Source organism: Pelodiscus sinensis, chromosome 1 (assembly GCF_049634645.1).
Source record: "Pelodiscus sinensis isolate JC-2024 chromosome 1, ASM4963464v1, whole genome shotgun sequence".
In the NCBI taxonomy this organism is placed as follows: domain Eukaryota; kingdom Metazoa; phylum Chordata; order Testudines; family Trionychidae; genus Pelodiscus; species Pelodiscus sinensis.
The window spans coordinates 120,199,725-120,214,272 of NC_134711.1; the positions used below are offsets into that span (position 1 = coordinate 120,199,725).

Consider the following 14,548-nt stretch of genomic DNA (forward strand, 5'->3'; position numbering starts at 1 on the left):
AACATTGTCAAGTAACTTTTTCCCTAGCTGTCTGCAATTATGTGTCTGCAGTGCTGTTTTTAGAATCCTCACCTATGTTTTCCACCTCCCAGATTTTGTCCCTTTTACATCGGGCAAATGAGTCCCCCTCCCCCCCAAACACTGGTGAATGGAGCTCAAATTAACACCATTGTTCTTTTTCAAAAGTTTGTGGCCCTATTCCTGCAACAGTATCTGCTTCAACAAAAATCTCTTATGCCCATGTAGATTCTTGCTGCCTTGAGAGCAAGGAGCCACTTGTGTGACCTTTTGCAGGATCAAGGCCTGAATCTGTATGTCACCTTATCTGGACAAACTGTCTTTGTGCCCCAGCATTATGACAGATGTTAGCAGTCCTGGCCAGCTCCCACCAGTGCAAAGATGGATCTACAGAGCAATTTAATGTGTGTGTGGGTTTTTTTTCTTTAAATTAACTTCTGGTTTGGTAGGTTCATTAGTTGATGATTTCACAGTTCTTTGACTGTACAGAAAGTGCTTGTATCTTGCATTAAAAATACAATTGACCTTTAGGAATCAAAGGAATTTAGGAATCCAAGAACTTTAAAGTTAGAAAAGCTATTTAGATTATCCAGCCCAACCCCTTGCCAATGTAGAATTGTTTCTGATGTTTGTTTCCTAACCTTTGTCCGTTCTAGTTTAAAAGAATTTTGGAACAAGAACTAGATATGGGGGTCACCAAATGAAATTAATAGGTAGCAGGTTTAAGACAGACAAAAGAAAGTATTTCTTCGTACAACGCACAATCAACCTGTGGAACTCTTTGCCAGAGGATTTTGTGAAGGCCAAGAATGTGACAGGAATTAATAAAGAGCTAGATAAATTCATGGAGGACAGGTCCATCCATGGCTGTTAGCCAGGATGGGCACCGATAGAGTCTCTAGCCTCTGTTGGTCAGAAGCTAGGAATGGGTGATGGGATGATCACTTGACGATTACCTGTTCTGTTCATTGCCTCTCTGGCACCTGGCATTGACCACTGTCAGAAGACAGAATATTAAGCTAGACAGACTTTGGTCTGACCCAGTTTGGCCGTTCTTATGGAGCCAATGAGCTTTTACCACTACTCTTAGGAGACTATGCCATAAGTTAATACATCTCACTGACCGTTTTTCCTTGAATTCAGTTTAAATTTTCCTACACTAGACATCTTTCACTCCTTTGTATTTTTACTCTTTTGAATATTACCAAACTGTCTCTCATGTTCTCAGCCGCCACGTTACCTCAGCCAGTATTTTCTTAATCCTCTTTTTTTTCTTTTTTTTTTTTCAAATTGATCCCTTCATTTTTTCATCGTTTTTCTTTTATGATGCAGTCCAGACCTGAAGACAGTATATCTAGATTGGGGGGGGGGGGAGAGAGAGAGAGAGAGAGACCGAGACCCACACCCACCACCCTGCTGCTCAGTGATGTGTGTTAACTTTACAATACAGGCAGTCCCCGGGTTACATGGATCCGACTTACATCGGATCCCTACTTACAAACGGGGTGAGGCAAACCCGCACTAGCTGCTTCCCCCCAGCAAACCAGGGAGACGTGAAGCTAGCGCCCCCACCCAGCAGACCAGGGAGACGTGGAGCGGCTTTTCTCAGCAGACACCTCAGCTTGAGAATAAAGGACTGAGGGAAGTGAAGTGTGGGAGAATAAAACTGAGCTCTGGAGAAATGTTTGGCTAAAGTTTCCCCTACAATATGTACCAGTTCCGACTTACATACAAATTCAACTTAAGAACAAACCTACAGTCCCTATCTTGTATATAACCCGGGGACTGCCTGTATACGAGTCCCAAAGTACACACACCTTTTTCCTTTTATACCTCACTGCAAAGGCATGTCTCATTTACTGTTTCTTACATTAACCTCTTGGAGGAGGAGGAAGGTTCATACATGTAATTTGTTTTAACTAAATTAATGGTCCCCAACACAGTGCCCGTAGGCGCCATGGCGCTGGCTGGGGCAATTATGTGCGCCCACCGAACAATCTGGGCCAGCCCCAACCCTGGGCATGTGGCATATGCGCGGGGTCGGCCCCAGGTGCGTGGCGCATGGGCAACCCCTGCCCCAGGCGCACAGCACATGCTGGCCCTGAGTGCGTGGCGCATGGGCGGCCTCAAAAGTTTGGGAACCACTGAACTAAATTCTTCTCCTCTTAATTGTGCTTTGCTTGCACGTTTGTAAGAATGTAGAGTTTCCAAGAGAAATGTAGAAATATTAGTGGCTTCACTTTGATTGCAAATGTGGGTAGAATGTGTGAGGGGATGGAATGGCTGCTTCAAGCAGAAAGTTCACCTGAGGCTCAAGAAACATGCTTGCTTCTGGCTTTCTCAGTTTCTGATTTTATGGGTCCCCAACTCTGTGGTGTGCTCTCCATAGACTCCCAAGATTAGAGGCGAGCCTGTTGCTATGCACTTTTTCTCCTTTCCTTGTTGCATGTTCTTGATCATCTTGGCCAATGGAAAGAAGAATCAGGGCCATGGAATAAATAGAAATTGTAGGAACAAATTTTATTAAGAATTAGGAATAAATTTAATAACTCATTTCCAATATGCATTTCTTTCTCTACTCTTACCCGTTAGTTAGTTTTTGATATTCACTTACACGATACATACAGGTTATGTCTACACTCGCGGCTTCTTGCGCAAGTATGGCCGTTCTTGCGCAATAATCTGCAGAGCGTCCACACTGCCTGCCTGCTCTTGCGCAAAGAAATTTACAGTACAGCGTGGTAAGAGAGGGCTCCTTGCGCAAGAGTTACGCTCTTTTTTTATCAGGTGTAAGCCCTCTTGCGCAGGAGCTCCCATGGCAGTGTGGATGCTCGGCAGGGATTTCTTGCGCAAGAAAGCCCTATGGCTAAAATGGCCGTCAGAGCTTTCTTGCGCAAGAGAGCGTCCACACTGCCATGGGAGCTCTTGCGCAAAAGCACAGCTTGCACATGGCAGTGTGGACGTTTTCTTGCGCAAGACTTCTTGCACAAGAACCCTTGCACAAGATGCCGCCAGTGTAGACATAGCCACAGTGTTGTTTTTTTTTCTTCAGCCGGTGTTGTATCTGATAGTTGTGTGCTTAACAAGTTACTTCAAACTTTGTGCTGATTAATAACTTGAGTTCTTCTTGTGTTTTTGTTTTTTAGTGTCAGATGTTTGTATGGATCCATTCATTAATCAACTGTATAGTCTGAAGAGCAGCAGCAAAGATCAGCATTAAGTCGTCTTTTCCAGTGTGAGTAATTTCCCCAGTCTACTGAATCATCCTCATTATTGACCTCTTTAAAGGTCATAGTCATCTGTGTTGCTTTTACATTATACCCCTGAGGGGCTACTTTCCCAAGTTAGGGAAAGTTTTACAGTATAAAATCCTTGTAATGAACTGTAGATTGATCCCTTCCTTTGTATTATCCCTGCTTTGAGGCAGTAGGACTGGGACCTTAATAGGCAGACTGCTGTTCTATCCCTGTTCTGTACTGTATATCATGTGGAAGACTTCCATATCCACACCTACAGGAAATTTCTCTAAAATAATCACTAGAACTATCTTTCTTGTAGAATTTGATTTAGAAGACCATTTTGTTAAACAATAAAATATTTGGTTTTTTTTTCTTAGGATGAAGACCTATATTTTTAAATGTATCTGAATTTGACCAATTGTAGGCTAGAACAGGGGCGGGTAATAAATTTGGTGGGGGCCACTCCAACATTTTGGAAAGTGGCCAAGGGCCGCACTTTTTCTGTGCAGGGAGTGCGGGGTCAAGGATGGAGGTTGGGTGCAAAATGGCCCACAGGGCATAGGACTGGGGTGCAGGAGAGGGTGTGAGGTCTGAGAGGGAGTTTGGGTGAAGGAGGGGGCTGTGATCTGGGTCAGGAAATTGGGGTGCAGGGTCTGGGAGGGTGTTTGGGAGCAGGAGAGGATTCTGGCCTTGGAGAAGGGCGTAGGAGGGGATACGGGGTCTGGGAGGGAGTTGTGGCCTGGGGCAGGGGCATGCAGATGGCTTAGATGGTGACTTGCGGGAGGGAGTTGGGGTGCATGAGGGGCAGGGGTGCCAAAGGCAGGCTCTGGCTGGGAGGCACTTACCTAAATGTCTCCCGGCCTGCAACACTCCCAAAGCAGGCTTGGTTCCTTGTCTGCTGCAGCCTCATATAGTTTAAATCTGCAGGCTTTTCCCTCCATGTGGCTCTCAGCTCCAGGAGGGAGAGGCTTGTGCTGTTCCCCATCCCCCAGGCCAATCTCTCAGCTCCTATTGGCTGGTCGTTTCCAGTCAATAGGAGCTGAACATTGGGTGGAGGGTGGGGAGATCACACGAAGCCTCCCCCACCCTCCAGAGCAGAGAGGCAAGTAGAGCAGCCCTGTGCTTAAAACAGCAGCTTCTGTGTGCTTGAGGGTTCTGGCATGGGGGTCTGCAGGCCAGGTCCAGTGGCTTGGCAGACTGCATCTGGTCCATGAGACGTATCTTGCACACCCTGATTTAGACTCTGATCTAAACAAGTGGGCACATGTCAGAGGGTGGCATTGTTGAGTTATCTACATTTTCAGGTACTAAATACTGGGTAAAACATGAGAGGACTTCATATTTCTGAAACTAAACTCTCTCTTTATTAATTCAATTGTTTACATAGGGACAGCAACTGCTGCCAGTATTCCAACCATATGCGTACAGACAGACTTCTTAGTGCTCCTTCCAAACTCTTCTTGCAACTTGTGCTTCTCCTTCCAAGATCCATGAAGGTTGCTACAGTGTCCCTTTAAAAAAATTTTTCCTGTTTTTATGAGCGTGTGTGCGCACACGTGCGTACATAAGCCAGTGGTTACTAGAACAGATCCTTCCATGGGCACATGGCCTTGAACATCAACTCATTGTGCCCTGTTAGGCCTCACATTCCTTCAAGTGTACCTGTCTTCAAAACAGCCATCTACTTCTTGTTTGTGTCAGTAGCCTGAATGAGTATTTTCTTTTAAGAAAACTGCATACCCCTCCCCCATGGTGTGTGTGTGTGTGTGTCTCTCGATATAGATATAGATAGATAAGGTGTGTGTGTGTGTGTGTGTGTGTGTGTGTGTGTGTGTATGTATATATATATATATATATATATATATATATAAAAATATAAAAACAGAAGTAGAAAGAAGCTTTATAGGAAACATGATAAGCTGATATACCATCCAAGTATCAGGAGGACAGTATTAAATGCCATTGAAGTTGCAAATCAAAGAGGATTGTACTTAGATTTGATTCACCATTAGATGCACAGAGATATAAGGCCACAGACACTTCAGTTTTTTAAAATGAGTTCTTTGTCTTGCCCAGACAAGTCCTGACAGATGTTGTGTTATTCATAGTATGAATGAATTTAACCTCAAGTATGAAGGAATGAGGAAGGAGCAGAGACAAACCCCTAACAATATTCAAAAGCACTGAATGCTTGGCTGTCAATTTTGTTCAGGCACCAGACAAAATTCTAGCACATCTGCATAAAAAAACTTGATATTTGTAAATGGAACATAGTTAATTCATTGAGACTGGTAGTGTGGATGTGGTCTAAACAAGAAAGAATATACTTGAATTCTGTTCTTACAGATGAGTCGGACGGTTGTGGGGTGTGTGTGTGTGAAGGTGTCATTGAAACTTTGTTGTTTTTTTAAACAAATGCTGCTACTTGTAGAAAATTGTGTGTTACAGGGCCTCATCTCTCTCTCTGTTTATATTAGAGTTTGAGAGTCTTTTTGTTCAAGAACTCCTCCTAAATGAAAAGAGCTAGGACCACAAAATTTGGTAGGCAGCTTCCTCTTCTCCAAACTTAAAGCAAGGTCTGGGTTTGGCTGTGCCAGAAGGATGTGCCTGGAATTCGATTGTTTCCCGTATTATGGAACGGGAGGGAGCCGAGAGGAGGGATGCAATACTCAGTGGCCATTGGGGGCAGTGAGCCCACAGGGGAGGGCTATACTGCAGAGTGACTACTAGGGACAGCCAAACCACCAAGAGAGTGGCAGTTGAGTCTGGGGCTTGCCATCTTGCCTGCCACCAGACCAGATAAGTAGTTCCCCTGCCCCAAACCCTTTCCTCCTGAGTCTGTTGGCTGCGGCACTGGAATGGGGAGAGGGAGAAAGGCCCCTGCTGCCCAAGGAGTCTGGAGGAAAGAGCAAAGGCCCCTAGTGGATGGGACACCCCCACCTCCCTGAGCCCCTCCTCACCCCAATCCTCACTCTCTCACCTCCTGCATTGCCCCCTGCCCTGAGACACTCCTCAGTCCCCCTTACTGACTCCTGCACCCCTTACACCCGCAACGTCCCCCCCCACAGCCCTAAGGGCTGCCCTGATTCCTGCACCTCCCATACTACCAGTCCCCTGCCCCAGAGGGTCCAAGCAGCACCGGGTAAGTCTTCTAATAATGTAAAAACGTGTCTAGCTTGTGGTTCAGGCAACGGAAGTGCTCTGTTTTGCATTCTCTTCACCTAAAACACCAACAGTGAACTCCAATACAAAGAGGCAGGGAGAAAGCATATAAATATTTAGCACACTGCCCCATTTATCTAGCATCTGATCTCTCTATGGCATCCAGTGAATAGGGTTGGGTTTCTTTTGTTGTTTTTCCGTGTGGTGATTTATTAAATTTACCCCTCCAGTGCCAGCTATCTATTTTAGAATGTGTACCTCTGTCAGTCCGTGAGTCTGCTCAAAAACTATTCCTAAACGGTCAGAGCTAGAACCATCAAATTTGGTATGCAGCTTCCTCTTCTCCTAACTTAAAATAGGGATGTTAAATATCGATTAATTAACTAATTGAATAGTCGATGCGATTTCCATTGACTATTTGATTAGTTGGTAATGACTAGCATGCGTTCCGCCTTTGAAACGTACAAGAGCCCGAGCAGAGGTTCTTGTGCATTTTAATGATCGAAAGACCACGTGGAGCCCAGGGCCAGCAGGGAGTCGCCTGCTAACCCCAGACTCCACACAGCATTCCAATTTTGAAATGTACAAGAGTCCCTGCTGGGGCTCTTATACATTTCAAAGAGGAAGTGCCACTGCTGCGCCCCTGTCCCGTCCCATGGAGCTGGAGCTGGGGGGAACTGGCTTTTAAGCCGTCTCTCCCCCCCAGCACCCCCTCCACTCCTCTCCTTGCTGCCTCCTTGTAACAGAATCAGTGCCGGGGGAAGAACCAACTAGTCAACTAATGTGTCTACTATCCAATAAGCTTTTGCTTATCGGATAGTCGATTAGTCGCTTGCATCCCTAACTTAAAGCAAGGTCCGAGATTTGATTGTGCCAAGAAAACAGGAAGTGCTGGGAATGGGACTGTTTCTCACAACATGGAAAGGGAGGGACGTGATATCGAGAGTGGCCACTGGGGGCAGCCACACCACCAAGGAAGAGGCCACTGGGGCTGGAACTCCGCTGTCTTGCCTGTCACCAGAGAGGGTGAGTAGCTTAGTAGCTCACCTGCCCCAAACTGTTCCCCCCCCCCTTCCTCCAGTGCTACAGCCAAGGGCTGGAGATGGGGAGACAGTTGGTTCCTGGTGGCAGGAGGTGCTGGGGGGAAGAGAGAAGGCCCTAGGTAGCCGGGGAGGGAGGTTGGGGGCAGACAGAAGGCCCCTCAGATGGAGAGAGCCCTGTCAAATGACTCTCCACCCTGAGCCCCTCCTCACCCCCACAGCCCTCACTCCTGCCTCCCTAGTCCCCAGCCTTCTGCCTTTGACCTCCATATCTCCACTGCCAACCTCTGGCCCTGAAGGACCCAGGCAATGCCGGGTAAGTCACTTCATATTCAGAAATTATAGATTCATCATCCCCAGAGCTTTTAAGTATTTCCACTTCTTTGAGATGTTGTTTTCCCTCTCCAAGACTTGAGATACTTTTTCATGTTTATTTAGACAAGCTTATTCTGCCAGCAGAAAGCCCATTGAGTGATATTTTTCTTTTCTTGGATGTGTAATCCAATAAAGTTTATATGGTTGGAATGATCTTCCTGAGCTGGCAAGGGATTATGCAACTTGGTTTAAAATGTCCCACTTTCTGAGTATCTCATTTCATTACAAATACAGTTGCGTGTTTGTGTTTTTTCATAAGTACCTAGAAGGAGAAAATACATAATTTCATCATCGAATAGTACTGCTTGGCACTTAGGTAGCACTTCGGATCTTGAAAGAGCTGTATGAGCATTAAGTAATTGTTACAACAACATTGTGCAGTAGCTAGTAATTATTGTTTGCTCCATCTTACAGGTGGGAAAATGAACTAGAGTGGTTTTAGTGACTTGCCTTAGGCCATGATGAGGAGGGCAGGGTAGTCATTTTTCACAGTGAAATTAGAACACTAGAGGTGCTGGCTCTTAGTTCTGTGCTAAGACAGTACCACACCCTTTTGCAAACTTGCTCTCCTAAGAAAAAACTTTATGTAGAGAAAGATCAGACTAATTTACTTCAGTTGCAAAAGAGAAATTTTAAGTCCGACACTTTGGGAGAATGTCATCTTTATGCTTTAAGTGATCTAGCCTAGCTTTGTGAGCCATTAGTTATTTACTTGTATAATGACAAGTTTTGCAAGTTATGAGGAAATGGACCCTCCCCCAAGGAATATGAAATCAAAGATCCCAAACCTATAACTGGATTCATGTGGGCAGAGCCCTCTTGCCTGCATGAATCTGCTTGTTTGGAATCTGGGCAGAGCAGGCAACCTAGGAATGAAGAATAGGGCTTGAGATGTGACCTTAAAAAGCAATGATCAAGCAGAGGGGTGAAATGTCTTGTTTTGTGATTGATTTGTTTTTGATGTATTATATATTATGTTTTGCTTATTGTTGATTTCATTGGATGGTTGACATGTCTGGGTGTAAGAAGGGTTGGTTTCAGGGGCGGCTCGTCCATATAGGCGAACTAGGCAGTCGCCTAGGGCGCCAAGTTAAATGGGGCACCAAATGGTAGTGCAATATCATTAAGGGGTTTGGAGGGGGGGCGTTGATTGCATGGTTTGCCTAGGGTGCCAGTTGCTGGCAGCTAATCTAGGGCCGCCCCTGTTTTTATTAGGCTAAAGGGGGTGTGTTTGACTTACTGGAGTGTAGGAGAAATAAATAATTATCCTACAAGTGGTTGGCAAGCGTTTCAAACTAAAGAGCCAAACTACATCAAAATTCAGAACAAGTGGTCATCAAAGAGCCGGACGAGAATACCCATTTGCATGACTGAAAATATACAACTTAATATTATTGATACTTGACATAATGATTAATAATAGCAGAAATGAAACTTTATTTAATGTAACTTTATTTAATGAGACTTCTGCTGGTGCATCTTTTCGCACCATTCTTTGAAGTTTACATTATAACTGGTCAAATCCAGCTTAATGCACGCATTCAGTCTGTCTTCTGTCAATCTTATGGCGGGGGGCTGGGCATTTAGGCATTCAGGAGTCTGGTTTGGGGTATATGATGGACTCAGGGCTGGTGTATGGTGTGCACAGGAGTGTTATGATACTGCAGCCAGATGGGGGCTGGGCCCCAGTTGGGGGTTTGTTGGCCAGGCTTCATTTTACTTTACTGTCTATTCCTTCCTTCCACTCTATGCTTCAAACTTTCTCCCCTTTCATAAAGCTGAACATATTCCAGATGGGACTGGAACTAGTAATGCTGAAAATAATAGGAGGAAGTTTGTTGTAACAAAGTCCCAACTGAATTGTGCTGACTCCTGAGAATCTTATACACTTCAGCTAAGCATCACATAGAACCTGAACTATGCACCTTGAGCGCAGTCCAACTTTGAGAAATCTGTGGGATTTTTTTGTTCTCTTGAAGTGGGGGGAAAAAAGTTGTTGGATCAGGCCCCTTTGGAGGTTCTCATCAGTAGAACCAATGTTTTAAATCAGTGACTTTGGCTAAGGCTTAAAAGGGCATTCACTGTATTTGTTGTTGTTGAATTATTTTAAGCTGCCCAAAAGTACATTAAGAATTTTGCAGAATAGGTAGTTCACTTAATTTACTGAATTGTCATCCCTGATAGAATAGGGATGTAAATCATACTAATAATCTCCAACTGCTAGTTATGCTAAAAATACTTTCCCTGGAACAAAGGAGACAAGTTTTGTTTGGCGGTTTTCCTGAACAATAAGGAAGATCATCTCAGAGCTGAATAATGACAGAGCCAGGTAACCCTGTTGGGGAAAGATATTTCATCTGCTTAGTGAAAAAGGGCTGGGGCAGAAAAATGCAAATTGCACTGGAAATATCTTCATTTTGTTTAAAAAATTCTCAGTGGTGCTTCCTAAAAGGTTTCCAAAGTGGTTTGTACTGCTTATGTCTGACCCACGTTGTGGCACTTGCACTTTTCCCGGCAACCATTTTGTGTTGCTAACCAGACTTTTTAGGGTTGCCAGGTGTCTGGTATTGACCCAGACAGTCCGGTATTTTCGCCTCCTTTCCAGTAAAAAAAATTCAGAAAATACCGGATACCTAAAATGTCCAGTATTTTCTGATTCCCCCCCCCCCCCCCTCCCGCCAGGAGGTGAAAATACTGGACACCTGGCAACTCTATGACACACTCAAAACCAGTCCCTGTCTCCCCCCCCCCCCCCCCCCGTCAGGCCCCTTGGATCCCCCCCCCCATCACCCCACTTACCTGGTTCCGCAGGGGCTTGTCTTGTGGCTGAAGCAGAAAAACAAAATGGCCACCAGCAAAAAAGCCTTTTCTTAAAGGGGCGATGCTGATTTGGGGGGGGGGGGGGCTCAACAACTTTGGTCTCCCCCTTTTTCCCCCTCAACAGAATTTTTTTCCTGGTGTTTTGTTTTTTGGGGGCAGGAGGTGTTCGGTAATTTTGATTAAACCCTCTGGTTAAACCCTACTTCTAATGTGCATGCTGCATTTACTGCACTGTTGATAGAAAGGTTGCGGGGATTTTTTTTTCAGCTCTAACTGGGAATACAAATCCTTACCTCATAGTTCACTCTTCAACCCAAGTTGTCAATTTAATACCAAGTAGTAATGGGTGGTGGTACAATTTTATTTCTGAAGCTTTTATTTCTGCATTTCAGGCAGGAAATACTGTTTTCTCTTGGAGGGGCTATGCTTTTGGCTGCGGCAGACAATTTTTTTGCTTTCTTTTAAATGAATGTGCATTTTAGTTTTCAACTTTCCATTGTTGGTAATGTTCTATAATTTTATCCCCAAATTCTGTGTGTGCATATGCACATACATGCATATTGGGAAGTGGGGGAGCAGGAACTGAGAAAGAACTACAGACATGGGAGAGGTTATTTATACAGCCATATTTGTGGACTGAAATTTCTCTGCAGTGATTTGGTTGTGTATCTTCCATGTTCATTTTAACATATGTAAATTAGCCATTGGCTTTATTATGGGTGGTGCTGGTAGCTCCACCTATAGTTATGGTTGCATGAAATGCCCTATTATTAGACCTAGGTTTCAGTTGCTTATAACTTTGCCAAACTTGAAACCTCCAGTAAGAAGATTTCTGGACATAATCATCCTGTGCCAGACATTCAGCATGGAAAGTTTCAGGAAAAAAATGGTTCAGGTGTTTCCAAGGATAAGTTTAAGCTAACTATGTTGGACATGCTAATTAGCTGTAAGAAATACTTTGAAAAGTGCTAATACATGCAGGCTGTGGCGTAGGGACTTGAAATTTGGCAAGGGCTGTGTCTTACTGTTACTATGTCTTTGTAAAATTTAAATGAAGTAAAATTTAAATGAAGCCATGATCATTTAAATCACAGCTTCATTTCCCTTTGCCGATCAGCCTAATCTACATGGCTCCATCGATGGAGCCATGTAGTTTAGACACACCCTTAGTGAGGCTTCATGGCTGGCTGGCCAGTTTTGCCATGGACCATTAACGATCTACTGGATCAAATTAGCCCTTTAGCACCATGCTGGTGGATTGGTTCTGGGACAGAGTAGGGAAGTCTCTTCTCTACATACCGACCCAGGACAGCCCAGCTCACTTGGAGGGTCTGTACCATGAGGCACAAGTGAGGCGGCGGTAGGCATAATATCTTTTTTGCAAGATAGGCTTGAGTTGAAACCCAAGTTGTTGGACTTACTGCAGAGTGAGGTCTTATGGCCTGTGCTATGCAGGAACTATCATGGTTCTCTCTGGCCTCAGAAGCTAGAAATGATGAATTGCCTTAGAAATATCTTACACCAGAGAGGTTGAGGATTTTAATCAAGAGCTAAACTCCTCTCTTCTCCTCATCAACTTTGCCCCTGCCCTTAGTTATTTCTGTATATGAGATGAGTGTAGGTGGTCTGCTTTCTAATAGCACAACACCCCTTTCTCACCCATTTTCTGAGGCCCTGCTCCCTCCAGCCCACTTGTCACTTGCTCTCCTTCACCCTTACTCTTTCTCACCAGATTTGGGCACGGTGTTGGGGTGGCTGTGGGAGAGAATGAGGCTCTGGCAGGGTGTGCGGGGTTTGGGGCGGGGTCAGGCATAAGGGCTTTGGGGCACCAAAGGGGGCTTCAAACTGGGTCTGGGGGATTTGAAGGGTGGGAGGGGGATCAGGGCTGGGAGCAGGGGTTTGGTGGGGGTGTGTGTGGAGGGAAGAGGCTCAGGGTGCAGGCTCCGGGCTGAGCTTGTCACCTTAAGCAGCTCCTGGAAGCAGTGTCATGTCCTCCTCCTGGCCAGCTCCCATGTGGAGACACAGCCGGCCAGTGGGAACTACTGGAGCAGCACACACAGCCCTCTGGCCGCCCTTACTCGTCAGAGCTGGCTGGAAAGAGGATGGGAGTCGCGTGGAACCATGGCATGCACAGAGCCGGGCACACCCCACACCTTGCTCCCCAGCAGGCGCTTGAGGGCCAGATTAAAATGGCTATTGGGCTGAATGCAGCCCATGGGGCCCTAGCTTGTCCTCCTCTGAGCTAGCAAAATCATTAGGTGCTGATAAAATCAACCTGTGCAGCAGCACCAGTGTTATTTCACCAAGGGGCAAGAGTTGTTAACTTGACCGCAGACTCCAGCTAATTCTGCAGTCAGGATATAGCCACCTGCTCTGCCCTGTCAAGCCAAAGATAATTGCTTGGTTTAATTACTGGGTGATGTTTGCTGAGGTCTTTGCCATGTCTACACAAGAAACCAGTGGGCCAGGATATCCCAGTGGCACAGCGAAGGGGGGCAAAGAGTGCCAATTTAGTCCCCATCTGCTCCCCCCGTCGTCCCTTGGCTCGCCTGCTCCTCCTCCGCCGCCTCTCTGCCCCCAGTCCGACCCTTCTCCATCTCCGCTGGCTGCGTGCGAGGGCCTGGCCCCAAACTGAAGGGGGAGGGGAAAGACACGGTACAAGTTCCCCGCACCCTGAGTTGGGTTCAGCTGTGCTCCAGGTTCGGAGCCCCGCTGTGCAGTGTGGGGAGGGCGCAAATTTTGCCTTTGCCCCCGGGTGCATAACACCCTCGCTACGCCTCTGGTCTATCCCATGAACATAATTTATTGTGTATAAAATAACCCAGACACATGTATAGTTCCTTAGCTCAAGCTATGAATGAAAATGAAGTGTCAAATTATGGCAGATGTTTGTGCTTTACATGGATTACAGAAAAGCCCCTAGTGTTAATCAGCTGTTTTTGGCCTGAGATTTTCTGGGTCTGGGTTCTGTAGAATTTTTACTTGAAGCAAAAATAATCCAGGCATTTTGGAAGACAAAAAAAGAATGTTTGGTAGGGAAATAATTGTCCTGGAGGAAAAGTGCCTTTTTGAAATCATCTTGAAAAAATGGCGGTGATCTGGCTGAGTTTTGAGCCTTTGAAAAGTGCATTCCATGCACTTATAGTACATTTTTAACAATAGCACTCAACTCACCTCATTCAGTGCTCTTTCGTTCCAAAGTGATACAGCGTCTGTGGCTGTAACTTTGATATTTCTCAGAGTCTTTTATGTAGAATTTGACTGTTCTTTCAAAGTAGATGTCTTTGATGTAATATTCTAGAATTTCTGCTTACTTTGTCATGGGTGGGCAAATATCAGCCCGTGGGCCAAATACAGTCCCCCCGGGTTAGCCTCTGGCAGGCCGCCATGCTGTATTTACCTGTGCCTCCTGTTGGCCATGGGTTGCTGTTCCTAGCTAATGGGAGCTATGGGAAGCAGTGTGGACTGGGACACCACTTCCCGCAGCTCCCATTGGCTGGGAATGGTGATCTGCAGCCAACAGGAGCTGCAGTTGCTCATACCTGTGGAGGAGCAGGTAAACATAATAGTCCTTGGTGAACTGCCATCATTTTATTGGCCACCTCTGCTTTAAGTGAATGGTGCTTTAACTTACAATATGGCACAAGCATAGCATACTTCACAATCCAAGCTATGGTGGACCTATTTACTGCTGAGAAAAAGTTTATTATCTGTAAATATCCTGCAGCTTTGCTAGTGCTCTTGCTGTTTTGCTTGCATAAAATAGAAATATGTGCAGCAGTGTGAGTGTCACTGAGCATTTGCAGATGATATTTTGGAGTCACTAAAACCAAAGCGATGTAAAAGGTCACACACACTCTGCACAATACACACTTGCTGGCCTACAGCCATGCT

At 45.4% G+C, this 14,548-nt stretch overlaps 1 protein-coding gene across 22 annotated transcripts in view; it reads left to right on the plus strand.

Moving 5' to 3' along the window:
- PPFIBP1 (PPFIB scaffold protein 1) overlaps positions 1 to 14,548 on the plus strand; it is a 162,015-nt gene that overhangs the window by 45,086 nt on the left and 102,381 nt on the right. For 21 of the 22 annotated variants that reach the window (XM_075899106.1, XM_075899057.1, XM_075899153.1 and 18 more), the window contains one exon: positions 3,165 to 3,253. The exons of the other annotated variant lie outside the window; for it this stretch is intronic. The gene's annotated coding sequence lies outside the window, so the exon portion shown is untranslated. The remainder of the gene's footprint in view (positions 1 to 3,164; positions 3,254 to 14,548) is intronic. 22 annotated transcript variants of the gene reach the window in all.